Genomic DNA, 7,155 nt, shown 5'->3' with positions numbered 1-7,155 from the left:
CCAATACCCGTGCCCAGAGCACCTACGTGCTGGACACTGTTCTAGGCGCTGGGGCACAGCAGGGGACAAGATAGCCAGACCCCTTCCTCCTGGAGCTGGTGTTCCCAGGGGAATCACAGGAACAAAGCATAATGATGTGCAGCTTCCTCATTAGCTGTGTGACGTCCAAGTAGTTACCTAACCTCTCTGTGCCCCAGGCAGTGAACACAAGTAAAGCGCAGGCTCGGCACACAGTGGATGCTCAAACATGCAGCTGCTGCTATGATTAAATCATATTAAATCAATATGCAAAGAAATATCCAATTATTTAAAAACTGTGGTAAGGGCTACCCAGGAACTGAGCACGGCAGGGGGTGGAGGTGGGAGGCAACCTTGGGTCAGGCGTCCAGGAGAGCCCAGCAGGGTGATGGTCAGGGCTGCCCTGGAGTGCATCCTGGGAGCGCAGCTGGGAGTGTTTGGGGCCCCAGGCCCTGCGGTGCCTTCATCAGAAACGCCCGCCTCTGTCGGAAGGTGTGGGAGGTGTCGGGAGGTGTCCCCTCTAGTCCTGCTGGGCGCCAAGTGCTTTGAGGTCCGAGGATGAAAGGGGAGGCGGGTGAGGGGTGGTCACAGGGCCAGGTGCCCTGCTGGGAACCAGCCCTGAACCTCCAGAACTAGATGTGCGAGGCCTGCTGGGTGCTGACCCTCTCTTGGCCTCAGTTGTCTCTTCCCTAAAACAGGGCGATAACAGCCTTCTCCACAGAGCACAGCTCCTGCAAGAGGGCAGGGAGAGCATGCGGCTCGCAGCAGAGGGGGCAGCACGTGACAGAGGCAGCTTGGCGGGAAGTTGCCGGCTAAACCTCTCACCCTGGCAAATGCTGTCCCTGTTTTCTAGGCGAGGCCTTGGGCTGCCGGGATGGCGGGGCACTGCCCTGGAAGGTGCCCTTCGCACGGACCATCGTGAGAACGGCAGCCCCGGAGCTCTGCTGTACACAGAGGTTAAGGTGCTCATCAGTCATACGGCACCCAAACAGGTCCCCAGGCAGCTGGACCAGGGCGGTGCTGGCCTCCTCGGGGTGCCTGTCGTGGTGGGGGCCTGACACGCGCAGATATTGGCATTCCCCTGGCTTGGGCTGGCCCCACATCTCAAAATGCCGGTCTCTGGCTTCTCCCTACTCCAAAGAGCTGTATGTGTCCGGAAATTGCTGATGTTCCATCTTACACTTGTGTGCTTTATTGCTGCACAGACCACAAACTGAGTGGGCTTTCGAGAGGCCAGAGTACCGGCCTCAGAGCCTGGCACTGGCCAGGCCCTTCCTCCACAATCAGTGCTCAAGGCCTTGGCTGGACAGATGGACTAAGAGAGGCAAAGGCAGCAGCCCAAGGCCACACAGCCAGGAAGCGGCTGACCCTGAACAGCTCCTCTAGGCTCCAAGCCCAGGGAGCTTAACTGCCATGAATGACATCCCAAACCGGGACTCACGGACCAAATGCAACCTGCAGCCTGCTTGATTTTGCCTACATGCTATTTTCACAATATCTGAATTTATCACCAGCATTTAAAGAAAGGGGTATTTCCAGGAAAAAGAACAGTTAACAACCAGAACGGCCTGGGCACAGAAGCCATGGATGCTGCAAGAAAAAGCACGAAACAATTGGAAGGTCTGGCCACAGCACGGGTAGCTGCAGAGTCTCAGCGTCTCCTGAGCTGGAGCTCCCCAGGTCCCAGCCAGCCCCCGCCCCGGCCTGAGGACATCTGCACGGGGGCTGGGCATGAAGGAAGTCCCTTGGACATTCTCAGTGAGAAAGAAAGTGGGTGAAAATGTGACCCACTAGGGGCAGCCAATGGAAAGGAGGGTCAGGATGACACCTGCCTTTATCAGAACTCGCTCATCATCCTGCCCGGGAGCCTCCTTTTATCTGGCTTGGAGCAGTGAGCCTCTCTGATTCACCCGCTGGCTGCCTGGGCCTGTGCTGAGCGGGCATCTGCCCAGGAACCGCTCGTGATGCAGGAAGGCCGTGAAGCCTGAAATGATGCCGACCTGGGGGTCAGAATATGGTACAGCTGTACCCGGCAAATCTGCAGCTGCCTCTCCGCCTCTGCGAAATGACTCCTGACATCAGGCCCCTTCCTCATAAATCAGAGGGACTCCTTTTAACTTTTAATAATTTACTTGACACTCTCTCATCCATTTAGCACTTATTGAACTCCAAGTAAATTTACTTGTACATTCACTCGTTCAGTCAACAAACATCTGAGTGCCAAGAATGTCCACACGAGGCTTCAGAGGTAGAGAAAGCAGGGCAGTTGAAGGGCTGGTTCCTGCCCTCAGGGACCCCAGCTGTTTGCACATGACCACCATCCACCTCCCATCTTTTGGTACCAGCATCTGGTTTTCCTTTGAAGAACCACCCCTGTTCCCATCACCCCGCATGGTTCCAGAGCAGATGGGCTACCTCCCCCAAAAGAGTATGGAATCAGGACTGGCCAATCAGCATATTACATCCCCCCTGGCCTCCTGATTTTGGTGTGGTCACCTAGGAAAAGCAGCTGCCATCCATTTGGCTTGCTGACCTGGCAGGCTGGCAGGCTGGGGATGCTGGGCTGCCTACATGGGGCAACCCTAATTAACGCCGAGGGAAACAGAGTTAGAGTTAGGGAGAGCATCATTCCTAAACAGCAGGAGAGCTTCAGGATCCATCCATTCCTGAAGCTGACCCCATCTCAAGATGCTTTATTTACATAAACCAAGACACAGACACACACAACCTTTTTATTCTTACACACACACTTTTTCTTCTTAGGCCAGCCTGAGTTGGGTTGTTTCTGTTGCACTCAACCCAAAGACCTCGGTTATATATCTATAAATATATATACATATTTCCAGATGGGAAATGAGTAGCTGTGACCAAAGAAGAGCATGAGAGAGCCATGTAAACTGCCTTGAAGCTGACAGGAGGGAGAGGCAGAGCTGGCTTTAGGGAAGAAGCAGGCTTTTCTTTGTATTCCACAAATATTCATTCTGCATCCAGAGTCACATCTTCTAATAATAACGGCCAATTCTTGAATGCCCGCCTGTGCCAGGTCGGCTGCCTCTTCTCACTTGGCTGTCCTCATGGCAACCCCCCGAGAAAAACGCCCTCGTCTCCCAAAAGGCAGAACGGAGGCTGGAGGCTGGGAGAGGTGACGTGGCCCCAGGCCTCTGTGACAAAGCCCCAACGCCAAAGTCCTCTGCTGCACTCCCTCCCTTTCACTGTGCTCAAATGCTCAAGTTTGCCCCAAAATGTGCTACCCAAAGACAGTAATCAATGTTTGAAGACCACAGCAATGTGGGGTATGGAGATGTGTCCCAGGTCCCTCTCAAGGGGGCCCTGCTGGCCATCCGGGGGGCAGGAGATGCCTCCTGTGGGCAGGCCTTCGGGTCCTACTGCGTCCCTCTCTGTCCCCAATGGCCAGCTCCTAACCCTCACCTGAGCCCCACACGCTGCCTCAGCAGGCCAAGCGATGCAGTGACAGATAACACAGCCCGTGGGACCGTCTCTCTATTTTAGAAAATTGTGTGAGTTCTGAAGGCATAATAACAACATCAGGAAATGAGGTCAGAGGCGAGCTGGGGGCAGGTCACCCAGGGCCTGATAAACTAGGCGGGGCCACCAGCTGTAAAAGGGATACGGGGCCTGGTTCAGAGATTACTAAGCATTTCAAGCCAGTCCAGCAGAGCATCAGGCCAAGCCAGGACCTTCTGTGGAGGCTGCAGAGCAGTAGGCCCCAGGGCCGGGGGAGGAGCAAGGTTGTATTTTCCGAATGATGTGACCATCCCACAGTCCACAGAAATCCAGTGTCAGAGTCAGGATTTGAATTTGGGTCTAGGCGTCACGATGGCCATGGTGGCTGGGCAGCCACAAATGGGCAAGAGCAGCTCTGGACTCCCAGGATCCCGGGGGTTGCTGTCCTGCCCCAAGCCCTGACCCCCTCGCCCCTCACTGCAGGGCCTTCACTGTCCCAGCCCCCTTGTCCCTGGGCAGACACTGAAGGGAGAAGCTCCCTGGGGATTCTGGGAAATGCTCACTTTGGGGATGAAAGGGGCAGATGTGGCTGCGCTGCCCATCTCCCCCCTTCCAACCCCAGGAAGCACGACGCCTCCTTCTGAGAGACGTCAGCAACAGCCCTGATTTTCTGGAACTGCTGAATCAAGACCAGCAGCCACCTCCCTCTGAGCTGCTTATTATGTGGGGAAAACAAATCCCTACTTGTTTGAGCCAGAGTCAGCTGGATTTTCAGTTACCTGCAGCCAAATGCACTTACACTTGGGTTAGTCACTGCCTCAGAATCATAAGTATCCCTGGAACAAAGCTTTAAACCCACCAATCCTGTTTAATCCCCTCACTGTCCCCACTCTACAGACAGAGACAGTGAGGTCTGGAATGGAGAGGGAACTCTCCCCGGGGTCACGAAGTGGAGTCACAAGCTTACTGACTCACCATTCGGTGCTCATTCCACTGAAGCCACACCTCCGGTCCATTTCCTTTGGTTCTGGCTGCTGTAGATAAGGCCAACAGCTGCTTCTTAAATTCCTTGGAAGTATGATGACCTTACCTCTAAATCCTTCTATTCTCTTACCCAAAACGACCCTAAGGCGCTGTGTCCATGCCTTGAGACCCAGGACAGCTTCCCCACATCTTTAAAAAGGATGAGGTGACCAAATGTAGAGCTGATGATCCTGGAAATGCATCATGGAACAGAAAGTTCACAGCCAGGACCCTGCTTGTCACACTCAGCCCCTAGGCTTGCACTTAGCTTGCTCACTGAAGCAGTGACTCATCTGCAGCTTGTGGTCAGCAATGACACTCAGATCTTTTTCTGCTCATCTTGTGCCCAGCTGGTGACCTTTAATTAGGTGTTGTCAACTTCCTGTCTCTGTCCATACTGCCATTGCCCCTACTTTTAGAGGATTATATGAATACTTAAGACAAAATAATAAGAACAGAAGTTGGTACTTACTGTATACCAAGTGCTTTACATGCATTTTCAGTTTTTTTCTCAAAAATCACCCTCTGAAATATGTAGTAGTATTATTTCCACTTTATGGACAGAAAAACTAAGGCTTAGGAAAGTTAAATCATTTGCCTCGGACAGGAGACCAAGGTAGGTGGTGGAGCTGGAATATGGCCCTGGTGTTTGGCCCTGGAGTCTGGCTTTAAAGCACAAAACCAGGTGGACACTTAGGGTGGTCTCACAGCCTCTGCTACAGCAGCTTCAACTATAACAGCACGGGTTGTTTGTTTAAAAGACATCTGGAGCCTGGAGTTCCCAGGTCATGTCTGGTATCTCAGGATTGCCACAAAGGATGCAGGCTCTGTGCCCTGCTACTCTGCCCTCATCAGCAAATCAGCAACTCGTCCTCGGGCTGGTCCCCACGTCACAAGATGGCTGCCACAGCTCACTCAACACCTCTTCACAGGAACACACCCAAAGCAAGACAGGAAGGCGAGAGGCAGAGGGGGCTCTTCATGGGGTGCTTCCTTATCGGAGAGAACATTCCTTCCCAGAAGCCTCCAGCAGTGTCCCTTCGGCCAGGCCTGGGCCATGGGACTCTCCTCGACCAGTCACAGTCCGGCAGGACAGGACGGCCATGGCCAGCCTCCACTCTGCTGGCTGGGCAGGTGAGCATTGGACCTCCAGGTTCTGTCAGCAGGAGGCAGAGGGAATGGCCCTCGGCAGGCCAGCCCCAGTGTCTGCCACTAGAGGTTCAGCGCAGGCACCACTGTGGGTTTGCAAGATTATTGTAGGTGCTCCATGGATGAAGTTTAGGTTTTTCTGTTTTTAGTGTTTATTAAGTATTGAGGTACTTTAGAAAAAGATGCATATATAGCTACCTCATCAGATCCATGAATTCCAGATATTATTCCTCAGGATAAAACAACTACACTTAAGGTCTTTTTTTTTTTTTTTAAAAAAAAACATGAGTTAAAGAAAAATATTAAGTAAATAATAGTTCCATTGCTTCAAGGTTTGGCAACCATGAGAGAAGGGAACACTGTTCTATGTTATCCTGCTTGGCATTTTTTCCAATTTCTCAGAAGCATTCTGCCTTCAATCTCCCTCTTGAGGAAAATAAACACCCACAGATTTTGCATCATCTGCAAATATGATTCAAATAAAGTCTTGAGCTCAAATATAATCCAGGCCTCCTGGGCCGGGAAGGGCAGGCATCGGCCTGGGAGCCCCTCCCGGTCTGAGCCCTGTCTTCGTGGTTTCATGGTTTTTCTGGGCCTGCCTTTCCCGCTGTAAGCTGCCTGCAAATCCTGTTTCTGAAAGAACAAGACACAAATAATAAACAAAGTGACCACTTGAGATTTATTGTACTTGTAGGGAATTTTCAAACTTTCCTAAGACATGAAGGCTTTTAAGTTGAAGAGTCTGGACGCCCCACCCATACGAATGGGTTAAATAACTTACAGCCCAGGGGATTCAATGAGCCAGGACAGAGGCCGCCTTCAAAGCAGGGAGCCGGGAGCTCACTGACACCAGGGCCCTCCAGGGTCTGCTGCTGGGTGAGGAAGACAAGTGCGACACAAGCGTGCAGGGCAGCCCGGCCCGGCCCAGGGCCCAAGACCGCGGCAGGAGGCCGCTGTGCTGGGTCGGAGGCCGCTGGGTGTCTGGCCGTGCTCCCACAGAGCTCGTCTATGGACACTAGGTCTGAATTTCGTGTCACTGTTAAGTGTTGCAAAATCTTCTTTTTGTGATTTCTTTTTTCAACCACGTAAAAAACATTCTCACTTCACAGGCCACACAGAGACAGGCCGCAAGCCAGGGGTGGCCCGAGGGTGTGAACTGGTGGGACAGGAAAGAAATCATGGAGGAGCACAGCACACTCACATGCGTACACACACATGTGTGGGCATCGGTGGGTACGCGCGTGCATGTGGGGGGACTCGTTTAGGCTCTGCCACAATGCCCAGCAAAATGGCACCCACAAGGCCTCCTGGGCGGGAACTGGAGAGGTCAGAGGGGCAAAGGGAGGCATCGTCTACACCAACTCTGCTACACTGCTTGCATTGTTCTCTGTGAGCCTCTGTTACTTTCACAGAGCACAGGACACTTGCAAAAGCCACCAGTGTTCCTACTCGCCGGGCGCTGCGGAGAAGGTGCATGGCGGGCTCCGTGGGGGCCATGCA

At 53.0% G+C, this 7,155-nt stretch overlaps 1 long non-coding RNA gene across 1 annotated transcript in view; it reads right to left on the bottom strand.

Moving 5' to 3' along the window:
* Positions 1 to 2,615: 2,615 nt before the first annotated feature.
* LOC143688626 (uncharacterized) overlaps positions 2,616 to 7,155 on the bottom strand; it is a 58,914-nt gene continuing 54,374 nt past the window's right edge. Inside the window, exon 6 of the long non-coding RNA XR_013178177.1 lies at positions 2,616 to 6,288. This is a non-coding gene — a long non-coding RNA (uncharacterized LOC143688626). The remainder of the gene's footprint in view (positions 6,289 to 7,155) is intronic.

Source organism: Tamandua tetradactyla, chromosome 1 (genome assembly GCF_023851605.1).
Source record: "Tamandua tetradactyla isolate mTamTet1 chromosome 1, mTamTet1.pri, whole genome shotgun sequence".
Lineage (NCBI taxonomy): Eukaryota > Metazoa > Chordata > Mammalia > Pilosa > Myrmecophagidae > Tamandua > Tamandua tetradactyla.
Note: the sequence above shows the minus strand (reverse complement) of the source record. Positions and strands in the feature narration are given on the sequence as shown.